The 13,045-nt window shown below is 40.2% G+C and overlaps 1 non-coding gene across 1 annotated transcript; it reads right to left on the reverse strand.

Moving 5' to 3' along the window:
* Positions 1-6,365: 6,365 nt before the first annotated feature.
* On the reverse strand, positions 6,366-6,472 carry LOC147000801 (U6 spliceosomal RNA). Its single transcript, XR_015045660.1, has one exon. It is a non-coding gene; the product is annotated as a U6 spliceosomal RNA (small nuclear RNA).
* Positions 6,473-13,045: the final 6,573 nt, after the last annotated feature.

The raw sequence follows: 13,045 nt of genomic DNA on the forward strand, positions 1-13,045 counted from the left end.
AATTACTAAGTCATCTTTCCAGACAATTCTTCATACAGCGGAAAGCGTGTGGTTTCTCTCTGCCATCATCAATTTTATATCTAGTGAAGCTGCTATGTCTTCGCCCCACTGTCTTCATGGAGAGAGGGGGAAAAAAGAAAGCATTCACATGCAAATTTAGAACCCGAAAAGAACAATCCTTTTCTTTCTGAATTTACAGTAATCAACCCTCCTGAGCAATTACACAGACCACCACAATGGAAAAATCTGGAAATCCACGGAAGCTTAATTACTCTCCATATTTACTCGGATCTCTTCTTAGCAACCTACATCCCAGTCTTAATTCACAGCTAATAGAGGTCAGAGTAAGGGTTAATAGCTTGCAGTTCGACATTCATTAAGTCATTCACTGATCATTAAAACAGCCTAAAAGAGCTTTGCCTTGAAGTTTTAATAGCAATGTATAGGGACTTGCTGTTCTTTAACACTATTAATGTCCTTTTATGACAGTAAGTAGACTTGTGCACACCAATCCTAGCATTAATCTTAATCAAAAGCTCTGAGATATCAAGGTGAATTCAAATCTATGAAATCTATGTCCATCAGAACTCTCTGGTCTTCAGAATATAACACATAGTATCAATCTTTGGGATCATGTCAGTCTACCGGATGCTGATGCACCTTGCCCTGGGGCTGCTGGGATTATCCTCTGATCAATGTTTTCCCAGTCCATTCAGCTAGCATTGATTGAAAACTTATAATGGGATCTTCCTGTGCTAGGGCACAGTAGTGAATAAAATAGAACCGTCCACATGGAATCTACATTCTAACAACTTGGGAGTATCTCTGGTCCACAAAAACTAAACTACCTAGGAGTTAGTAAAGGGAATCACATACTAGCATGGATCTCTAAAACACTGCTGAGTTTTATGTGTAAAAACAGGTATAGGTGTTAAAGTATAAACCAGTGCTCTCAGTTGTCTTTTTTTTTTTATTTCTTTTTTTTATTACATATTTTCCTCAATTACATTTCCAATGCTATCCCAAAAGTCCCCCATAGCGCCCCCACTTCCCTACCCACCCATTCCCATTCTTTTGGCCCTGGCATTCTCCTATATTGGGGCATATAAAGTTTGCAAGTCCAATGGGCCTCTCTTTCCAGTGATGGCCGAATAGGCCATCTTTCGATACATATGCAGCTAGAGACAAGAGCTCCGGGGTACTGGTTAGTTCATAATGTTGTTCCAACTATAGGGTTGCAGATCCCTTTAGCTCCTTGGGTACTTTCTCTAGCTTCTCGATTGGGAGCCCTGTGATACATCCAATAGCTGACTGTGAACATCCACTCCTGTGTATGCTAGGCCCCTGCATAGTCTCACAAGAGACAGCTATATTTGGGTCCTTTCAGCAAAATCTTGCTAGTGTATGCAATGGTGTCCGCGTTTAGAGGCTGATTATGGGATGGATCCCTGGATAATGCAGTCTCTAGATGGTCCATCCTTTCATAACAGCTCCAAGCGTTGTCTCTGTAACTCCTTCCATGGGTGTTTTGTTCCCAATTCTAAGAAGGGGCACAGTGTCCACATTTTGGTCTTCATTTTTCTTGAGTTTCATGCGTTTATCAAATTGTATCTTATATCTTGGATATCCTAAGTTTTGGGCTAATATCCACTTATCAGTGAATACATATTGTGTGAGTTCCTTTGTGATTGTGTTACCTCACTCAAGATGATGCTCTCCAGGTCCATCCACTTGGCTAGGAATTTCATAAATTCATTCTTTTTAATAGCTGAGTAGTACTCCATTGTATAGATGTACCATAATTTCTGTATCCATTCCTCTGTTGAGGGGCATCTGGGTTATTTCCAGCTTCTGGCTATTATAAATAAGGCTGCTATGAACATAGTGGAGCATGTGTCCTTCTTACCGGTTGGGACATCTTCTGGATATATGCTCAGGAGAGGTATTGCTGGAACCTCCGGTAGTACTATGTCCAATTTTCTGAGGAACCGCCAGACTGATTTCCAGAGTGGTTGTACAAGCTTGCAATCCCACCAACAATGGAGGAGTGTTCCTCTTTCTCCACATCCTCACCAGCATCTGCTGTCACCTGAATTTTTGATCTTAGCCATTCTGACTGGTGAGAGGTGGAATCTCAGGGTTGTTTTGATTTGCATTTCTCTGATGATTAAGGATGTTGAACATTTTTTCAGGTGCTTCTCTGCCATTTGGTATTCTTCAGGTGAGAATTCTTTGTTCAGTTCTGAGCCCCATTTTTTAATGGGGTTATTTGACTTTCTGGAGTCCACCTTCTTGAGTTCCTTATATATATTGGATATTAGTCCCCTATCTGATTTAGGATAGGTAAAGATCCTTTCCCAATCTGTTGGTGGTTTTTTTGTCTTATTGATGGTGTCTTTTGCCTTGCAGAAGCTTTGCAGTTTCATGAGGTCCCACTTGTCAATTCTCGATCTTACAACACGAGCCATTGCTGTTCTATTCAAGAATTTTTCCCCTGTGCCCATATCTTCAAGGCTTTTCCCCACTTTCTCCTCTATAAGTTTCAGTGTCTCTGGTTTTATGTGAAGTTCCTTGATCCACTTAGACTTGACCTTAGTACAAGGAGATAGGAATGGATCGATTCGCATTCTTCTACATGAAAACAACCAGTTGTGCCAGCACCATTTGTTGAAAATGCTGTCTTTCTTCCACTGGATGGTTTTAGCTCCCTTGTCGAAGGTCAAGTGACCGTAGGTGTGTGGGTTCATATCTGGGTCTTCAATTCTATTCCATTGGTCTATTTATCTGTCACTATACCAGTACCACACTGTTTTTTATCACAATTGCTCTGTAGTAAAGCTTTAGGTCCGGCATGGTGATTCCACCAGAGGTTCTTTTTTTTTTTTTTTTTATTACATATTTTCCTCAATTACATTTCCAATGCTATCCCAAAAGTCCCCCATACCGCCCCCCACTTCCCTACCCTCCCATTCCCATTCTTTTGTCCCTGGCATTCCAGAGGTTCTTTTATCCTTGAGAAGAGTTTTTGCTATCCTAGGTTTTTTGTTATTCCAGATGAATTTGCAGATTGTACTTTCTAATTCGTTGAAGAATTGAGTTGGAATTTTGATGGGGATTGCATTGAATCTGTAGATTGCTTTTGGCAAGATAGCCATTTTTAAAATGTTGATCCTGCCAATCCATGAGCATGGGAGATCTTTCCATCTTCTGAGATCTTCTATAATTTCTTTCTTCAGAGACTTGAAGTTTTTATTATACAGATCTTTCACTTCCTTAGTTAGAGTCACGCCAAGATATTTTATATTATTTGTGACTATTGAGAAGGGTGTTGTTTCCCTAATTTCTTTCTCAGCCTGTTTATTCTTTGTGTAGAGAAAGGCCATTGATTTGTTTGAGTTAATTTTATATCCAGCTACTTCACCAAAGCTGTTTATCAGGCTTAGGAGTTCTCTGGTGGAATTTTTAGGGTCACTTATATATACTATCGTATCATCTGCAAAAAGTGATATTTTGACTTCATCTTTTCCAATTTGTATCCCTTTGATCTCCTTTTGTTGTCGAATTGCTCTGGCTAGGACTTCAAATACTATGTTGAATAGGTATGGAGAAAGTGGACAGCCTTGTCTAGTCCCTGATTTTAGAGGGATTGCTTCAAGCTTCTCACCATTTACTTTGATGTTGGCTACTGGTTTGCTGTAGATTGCTTTTATCATGTTTAGGTATGGGCCTTGAATTCCTGATCTTTCCAAGACTTTTATCATGAATGGGTGTTGGATCTTGTCAAATGCTTTTTCCACATCTAACGAGATGACCATGTGGTTTTTGTCTTTGAGTTTGTTTATATACTGGATTACGTTGATGGATTTCCGTATATTGAACCATCCCTGCATCCCTGGGATGAAAGCTACTTGGTCAGGATGGACGATTATTTTGATGTGTTCTTGGATTCGGTTAGCAAGAACTTTATTGAGGATTTTTGCATCAATATTCATAAGGGATATTGGTCTGAAGTTTTCATCTTTGTTGGGTCTTTTTGTGGTTCAGGTATCAGAGTAATTGTGGCTTCATAGAATGAGTTGGGTAGAGTACCTTCTGTTTCTATTTTGTGGAATAGTTTGTGAAGAACTGGGATTAGATCTTCTTTGAAGGTCTGATAGAAATCTGCACTAAACCCATCTGGTCCTGGGCTTTTTTTGGTTGGGAGACTATTAATGACTGCTTCTATTTCTTTGGGGGATATAGGGCTGTTTAGATCATTAACCTGATCTTGGTTCAACTTTGGTACCTGGTACCTGTCTAGGAACTTCTCCATTTCATCCAGGTTCTCCAGTTTTGTTGAGTATAGCCTTTGGTAGAAGGATCTGATGGTGTTTTGGATGTCTTCAGGATCTGTTGTTATGTCTCCTTTTTCATTACTGATTTTGTTAATTAGGATGCTTTCCCTGTGCCCTCTAGTGAGTCTGGCTAAGTGTTTATCTATCTTGTTGATTTTCTCAAAGAACCAGCTCCTTGATTGGTTGATTCTTTGAATAGTTCTTCTTGTTTCCACTTGATTGATTTCGCCCCTGAGTTTGATTATTTCCTGCCGTCTACTCCTCTTGGGTGAATTTGCTTCCTTTTGTTCTAGTGCTTTTAGGTGTGTTGTCAAGCTGCTAATGTGTGCTCTTTCTAGTTTCTTTTTGGAGGCACTCAGAGCTATGAGTTTTCCTCTTAGAAATGCTTTCATTGCGTCCCATAAGTTTGGGTATGTTGTGGCTTCATTTTCATTGAACTCTAAAAAGTCCTTAATTTCTTTCTTTATTCCTTCCTTGACCAAGGTATCATTGAGAAGAGTGTTGTTCAGTTTCCACGTGAATGTTGGCTTTCTATTATTTATTTTGTTATTGAAGATCAGCCTTAGTCCATGGTGATCTGATAGGATGCATGGGACAATTTCAATATTTTTGTATCTGTTGAGTCCTGTTTTGTGCCCAATTACGTGGTCAATTTTGGAGAAGGTACCATGAGGTGCTGAGAAGAAGGTATATCCTTTTGTTTTAGGGTAAAATGTTCTGTAGATATCTGCCAGATCCATTTGATCCATAACTTCTGTTAGTTTCACTGTGTCCCTGTTTAGTTTCTGTTTCCATGATCTGTCCATTGGTGAAAGTGGTGTGTTGAAGTCTCCCACTATTATTGTATGAGGTGCAATGTGTGCTTTGAGATTTACTAAAGTTTCTTTAATGAATGAGGCTACCTTTGTATTTGGAGCATAGATATTCAGGATTGATAGTTCCTCTTGGAGGATTTTACCTTTGATGAGTATGAAGTGCCCCTCCCTGTCTTTTTTGATGACTTTGTGTTGGAAGTCAAACTTATCAGATATTAGAATGGCTACTCCAGCTTGTTTCTTTTTTTTTTTTTTTTTACAATATAGCAACTTTACTTCAAATTTGATGATACAGGAAGTAAAGGTAGAAAAAGATATACACCATAAAAATAATCAATAGAAGCATGAAGTACCTTAACTAAAATCAAACTAAATTATACAAAGTAAGATTGGGATCAAAAACAGAAAAACTTTCAATTGCTTGGAAATTAAAAAACCCATTCCTAAGTAGAGATGAAAGCTGAAATCTTAAATTATTCTAGAAATCATTACAAATGAACATTAGTACACTGTATCAACATAGGGAAGAAAATAACAGGATTAAATGCTTTTATTAGCAAAGAAAGTCTCCCTTCGTTAATTTATTTTTTTTTTGATTTTTATTACATATTTTCCTCAATTACATTTCCAATGCTATCCCAAAAGTCCCCCATAGCGCCCCCCACTTCCCTACATACCCATTCCCATTCTTTTGGCCCTGGCATTCCCCTATATTGGGGCATATAAAGTTTGCAAGTCCAATGGGCCTCTCTTTCCATTGATGGCCGACTAGGCCATCTTTCGATACATATGCAGCTAGAGACAAGAGCTCCGGGGTTCTGGTTAGTACATCATGTTGTTCCAACAATAGGGTTGCAGATCCCTTTAGCTCCTTGGGTACTTTCTCTAGCTTCTCCATTGGGAGCCCTGTGATACATCCAATAGCTGACTGTGAGCATCCACTCCTGTGTTTGCTAGGCCCCGGCATCGTCTCACAAGAGACAGCTATATTTGGGTCCTTTCAGCAAAATCTTGCTAGTGTATGCAATGGTGTCAGCGTTTAGCAGCTGATTATGGGATGGATCCCTGGATACGGCAGTCTCTAAATGGTCCATCCTTTCATCACAGCTACGAACTTTGTCTCTGTAACTCCTTCCCTGGGTGTTTTGTTCCCAATTCTAAGAAGGTGCACAGTGTCCACACTTTGGTCTTCATTCTTCTTGAGTTTCATGCGTTTAAAAATATGGAACGCTTCACGAATTTGCGTGTCATCCTTGCGCAGGGGCCATGCTAATCTTCTCTGTATCGTTCCAATTTTAGTATATGTGCTGCCGAAGCGAGCACTCCAGCTTGTTTCTTCATACCATTTGCTTGGAAAATTGTTTTCCAGCCTTTCATTCTGAGGTAGTGTCTATCTTTTTCTCTGAGATGAGTTTCCTGTAAGCAGCAAAATGTTGGGTCTTGTTTGTGTAGCCAGTTTGTTAGTCTATGTCTTTTTATCGGGGAGTTGAGACCATTTATATTAAGAGATATGAAGGAAAAGTAATTGTTGTTTCCTGTTATTTTTGTTGTTAAAGTTGGCATTCTGTTCTTGTGGCTGTCTTCTTTTAGGTTTGTTGAGGGATTACCTTCTTGTTGTTTCTAGGGCGTGGTTCCCGTCCTTGTATTGGTTTTTTTCTGTTATTATCCTTTGTAGGGCTGGATTCGTGGAGAGATAATGTGTGAATTTGGTTTTGTCGTGGAATACTTTGGTTTCTCCATCTATGTTAATTGAGAGTTTGGCTGGGTATAGTAGCCTGGGCTGGAATTTGTGTTCTTTTAGTGTCTGTATAACATCTGTCCAGGATCTTCTGGCTTTCATAGTCTCTGGTGAAAAATCTGGTGTAATTCTGATAGGCTTGCCTTTATATGTTACTTGGCCTTTTTCTCTTACTGCTTTTAGTATTCTATCTTTATTTAGTGCATTTGTTGTTCTGATTATTATGTGTCGGGAGGTATTTCTTTTCTGGTCCAGCCTATTTGGAGTTCTGTAGGCTTCTTGTATGTTCATGGGCATCTCTTTCTTTAGGTTTGGGAAATTTTCTTCTATAATTTTGTTGAAGATGTTTGCTGGTCCTTTGAGTTGAAAATCTTCATTCTCATCCACTCCTATTATCCGTAGGTTTGGTCTTCTCATTGTGTCCTGTATTTCCTGGATGTTTTGAGTTAGGATCTTTTTGCATTTTCCATTTTCCTTGATTGTTGTGCCGATGTTCTCTATGCAATCTTCTGCACCTGAGATTCTCTCTTCCATCTCTTGTATTCTGTTGCTGATGCTCGCATCTATGGTCCCAGATTTCTTTCCTAGGGTTTCTATCTCCAGTGTTGCCTCATTTTGGGTTTTCTTTATTGTGTCTACTTCCCTTTTTAGGTCTAGTATGGTTTTGTTCATTTCCATCATCTGATTGGATGTGTTTTCCTGTTTCTCTCTAAGGACTTCTACCAGTTTGATTGTGTTTTCCTGTTTTTCTTTAAGGACTTGTAACTCTTTAGCCATGTTCTCCTGTATTTCTTTAAAGTCCTTCTTGATGTCCTCTATCATCATCATGAGATATGCTTTTAAATCCAGGTCTAGCTTTTCAGGTGTGTTGGGGTGCCCTGGACTGGGGGAAGTGGGAGTGCTGGGTCCTGATGATGGTGAGTGGTCTTGGTTTCTGTTAGTAAGATTCTTACGTTTACCTCTCGCCATCTGGTAATCTCTGGAGTTGTTATAGTTGTCTCTGTTCAGAGGTTGTTCTTCTGTTGATTCTGAGTATCTTCTGTCAGCAGACCTGGGAGACAGGCTCTCTCCTCTGAGTTTCAGTGGTTAGAGCACTCCCTGCTGACAAGCTTTCCTCTTAAAGGGAAGGTGTACAGATATCTGGCATTTGAACCTTCTCCTGGCCGAAGAAGAAGGCCGAAAACAGGACCTTTCCCAGATGCTTTGTTGCTTTGGCAGGTCACAGAAGCTGTCAGCTTCTGTGGTGCACACTCTCAGCTGTGCAGACTATGTTCCTAAGTTCAGAGGAGTCCTGGATCCAAGATGTGCTCCCTGCTCCTGAGGCAGAGGGCTCCTGTGCAGGGCAGAATACAGTCTTCCAGCTGGGGGGGTGCCGGATGTCTGCGGCCCCAAAAGGGTGCTGCCTCAGCGGCTCTGTGGCTCCCGCCTGTCCCAGAAGCTGTCTGCCTCTGTGGTCCTCACTCTCACCTCTGCAGACTAAGTTCGGTGGAGCCCCGGAGCCAAGATGGCACTCCCTGCAGGGCAGATCACTGTCCTCCAGCTGGGAGGGTGCTGGATGTCTGCAGCCCCAAAAGGGTGCTGTCTCAGCGACTCTGTGGCTCCCGCCTGTCCCAGAAGCTGTCTGCCTCTGTGGTCCTCACTCTCACCTCTGCAGACTAAGTTCGGAGGAGTCCCAGAGCCAAGATGGCATTCCCTGCAGGGCAGATCACTGTCGTTCGGCTGGGAGGGTGCCGGATGTCTGCGGCCCCAAAAGGGTGCTGCCTCAGCGGCTCTGTGGCTCCCGCCTGTCCCAGAAGCTGTCTGCCTCTGTGGTCCTCACTCTCACCTCTGCAGACTAAGTTCGGCGGAGCCCGGAGCCAAGATGGCCCTCCCTGCAGGGTGGATCACTGTCCTCCAGCTGGGAGTGTGCTGGATGTCTGCCTCTCAGTTGTCTTTTAATAAGCATTCATGTCCATGAATATTTTTAAAGACTGAAGAAATCATCCTTAATAATGGCCATTTCTAAACTTGATGGGAGGTGAGAATAATGTAAAAACAAGTGGTAAAAGGCAAAATTACACATTTATTTATTTTGTGTGAGCATATGTGTGTTTGTATGCATGTGTGTGTGCATGCATATGTGTGATCAGAACTGCACACACACACACACACACACACACACACACAATGTGTGTGCCATAGACAAGTGTGAAGGTCAGGGACTTAAGCTACAGGAATCAGTTAGTTCCAGGAATGGAATTCAGGTTGCAAGACCTGATGATCTACGCTGGATCATCAAACCTCCACAGGACCATTTGATGCCAGATAAGGTAATCTTCTGTTACATTTGCAGTTGGAGCCTTGGGTTCCTCCATGTGTTCTCTTTGGTTGGTGGTTTATTCCCTGGAGACTTTAGGACTGGGTCTGGTTGGTTGATATTGTTGTTCTTCCTGTGGGGTTGCACACCCCCTCAGCTCCTATAGTCCTTGCCCTAACTTCTCCATTGGGGTCCCCACCCTCAGTCCAATGGTTGGCTGTGGGCATCCCCATCTGTATTGGTCAGGCTCCTATCAGCAAGCGCTTCTTGGCATCAGCAATAGTGTCTGGCTCTAGTGGCTTCATGTGGGTGAGGCAGTCTCTGGATAGCCTTTCCTTCAGTCTCTGCTCCACTCTTTGTTCCTGCATTTCTTTTTGACAGGAGCAATTCTGGGTTAATATTTTTGAGATGGGTGGGTGGACTGTGCCTATAGATAAATTTTCCTCTTCATTTCCTTTTTAAGAACCTTTATCATATTTACGGTGGCTATTTTAAAGTCTTTTTCTTGTGCTTCAGCTATGTTGGAATACTCAGAGCCTGCTGTGGTACAGTTGCTGGGCATTAGTAGAGACATACTCATGGTTGTTGCTGGTTGTGTTTTTACCCTAATATCTAGGTATCTTGGATTGGGATGATTTTAGTTCTAGGTGCTGATTCTAGGTTTTGTGTTGGGGATTGGCCTTATACTGCTATGTGTCAAATCTTAAATACTAACCCCCAAATTCTGGTTGCAATCCAGATGAGACCTTTGTCATATATACCAAATGATGTTTTGTAAACATTGTTCATTTTTATTCTCTGACTGGTTAAATAAAATTGGCTCACAGCCAATCACTGTGTGTGAGGTAGGAAGAGCTTCAGTTATCTAGCTGGGAAACACAGGTAGGGACCATGAGGCAGAGAGGAGGAGAAAGAAGACAGAGACAGCAGGAGATCTCCTTGGAATGGAGGAAGAGAGTGAAGAGAGGTCACCCCAGTTATAGAGCTGGGTATGAGACTGGGGAAATAGATATGGAAGTAAGAGGGAGGAATAAAGATCTGATAAAGATCAGCCTACATGCTTCCCTGGCAACAGTGACTTGTGGGTTTATAGAGAGTCAAACTTTCCTCTTGCAATTATATCCTAGAGATTCTGGAAGGCAGTGCTATAACTTCCACTTGATTCTAAGATTTTTACAATTTCTTCCTCCTTTTTTTTTTTAAATCAGTGACCTACTGTTTATTCATCACTGTGCCATTTCATTTCCAGGTATTTGTGCAGTTTTTGTGCTTTCTTTACCTGTTGTTGCTGGTTTTATTTCACTGTGGTCTGATAAGATAGTATGAATTATCTAAAAATTTGTATATTTGTTAAAACTTGTTTTGTGTCCTAAACTATGATCGATGTTAGACCCAGTTCTGTGTACTTCTGAGAAAAATGTATATCCCCTATCTGTGGAGGGGATTGTCTAAGGATACCTGTTAAACCCAATCCTTCTACGATGTTTTTAACTCTGAAGTTTTTTGTGGATATTTAACTTGGAAGACCTATTTTAAAAATAACAATGACATATTGAAGTCTCTCACTATTATTGCTTATGAACCTATCTGACTTTTCTTGCTTTATGCTCTTTTATTAGATGAAACTGGGGGCTGCAAGATTCAGTGCATACATGTTTATAGTTGTTACATAGTTGTAATAAGTTGTTCCTTTTATTACTTTGTAGTGGCTTTCTTTATCTCTTCTGACTAGGTTTAGTATGAAATTTACTTTATTACATGAGACAGATATACCAGCTTACTTATACCCTCTATGTGCTTTCCACCCTTTGACACTCAATTTGGATGTCTTTGCTAGTGAGGTGTGTTTTTTAAGAACAACAGACTGATGAATCCTGCTTTTTATCTCAATAGACTGAATCTTTTAACTGATAATGTCACTTTCATTAAAGTATTTTTTGTTGAGAGGTATTTTCTGTTTTCTCTGTGTGGTTTTTTTTTTTTTGAGGGGGGTTGTTGTTGTTTTGAGGGGTGTGGGTATTTTTTCCAGTTGGTCAAATTATTGATTATTCTTTCCTTCTCCTATAGTAGGGACTTACTGATTTGCTGGGCTCTACATAATGATTGATTTCAAACTCTCTTCTACTTATCTATTCAACTCATAAAATATATTCTCTCCTCTCTTCTTATGGATGAAACTATATATCTTCCTGTCTTGTTTATAGTATTCCTTTCAGTATTTTCTATAAGGCTAGCCTGGTCTGCATCAATTTCCTTAATTAGCATTTGCCTTGAAATGTTCTTATTTCTCCATCAACTTTAATAGACAACTTTCCTGGGCACAACAATCTTGGTTTCCAATGATTGTCTTTCAGGGTTTGAACTATATCATTCAAGCATTCTGTGATTATTAAAATGGCAGACAAATGACCTGGTATTCTTTTAGTGTTCCTGCTTTTATATATAAGTGGACATTTTCCCCTACAGTATTTATTTTCTATTCATTCATTCATTCATTTGTTCAGTGTGTGAGTGTGTGTGTGTGTGTGTGTGTGTGTGTACATTTACATGTACCATGGCACGCATGTGGTGTAGATATCAGATGAGTAATATCTCTCCTTTTGCCATGTGATCCCAGGGATCAAACCAAGGTCATCAGGCTCAGTAGCAGGTCCCTTTACTCACCAAACCATCTCACCAGTCCTTCTTATGCCATTGAATGTTGTTTGCTTGCTTTGTATTGTTCACATTCTGATTATAATGTTATGAAGATGTTCATCTTTGGTCATATCTACCTAGAGCTCTAAGTGTCTCTTATTTTTATATAATCAATTCTTTTTCTAGACTTCAATGAGATGACATGTTCTCCGATTCCTTATGTTCTAGAAGAGCAGCATCTCCTGGTTGTCAAGTGCCCATCCACCATCATCAAGCATACTAATGGTAGTAACCTACAAAATACCTCGCTGCAAAGTTATGGCAATGACATAAGTAAACAATACAATGATTGAGGCAAGGTCTACAATAGTCAAAATGAAACAGGTAATATTCACTTCTAGATAGTTGAAGTTGTCACTAGAGTTTCACATTAGATTCTAGATTTGATACCCTCCTATCTCAAGTTGCATATGTATCATATATGGGAGTAGGAAGGTTGACTAGAGGTTAGAAATCTACAGTTTTCTCAACATAGTTGGTTGGAACTTTCAATTAATTATCTGTTCATGAGTTACCTTGTAAATAATACCAATAAACTCAAAACCAGGCTGGATTTATATAAACTCTTTTCCTGGATCTAGTAGTCTATATGAGTAGACATGCCCTTTCATCACCTCTAGGAAAACAAATGTAACACAAGACGTAAATATTACACAATTACAGCATTCAACAAATATATCAGCTAGAATAAGTGAAACAGCTACCATTTTTATCAAAACAGCTGTGAATACTTGCAAAAGACCTTCAAATCATGCTGATGACTATGATGTTCCCTTAGAGAAGAGGCATGGAGGATTGTTGGACTCTTCCCTGAGAATCCAGCTGTTACGTCCTATGACTCTGTATCAGCAATATGTGATTCTGTCTCAGTTGCATGAGCTCTCATGGCCTCAGGAAGTGCCATAGTTATATAGGCTCTGGAATATTAACTAAGAGAGTCTATGTATGCAGTGATAAGAAAGTCATCATCCATACTAGGTGAAAGACTCCAGTAGTATGCCTGCTTTGGAGTTATTCATGGTCATATAAGTTATCTTCCCCCATGGTCTGCAAAGAAATCAAATAACCACATTGATTCTGCAAGTTGAACTTCAATGAAATTTTGCTTTGGTCTGTTGGTACCGTATCTGTAGTGAGGGATAAGGTAGAGAAGAATTGTTTGTCT

The sequence above is a fragment of the Mus caroli genome, unplaced genomic scaffold, assembly GCF_978045245.1.
Source record: "Mus caroli unplaced genomic scaffold, Mus_caroli_1 scaffold_16, whole genome shotgun sequence".
In the NCBI taxonomy this organism is placed as follows: Eukaryota; Metazoa; Chordata; class Mammalia; order Rodentia; family Muridae; genus Mus; species Mus caroli.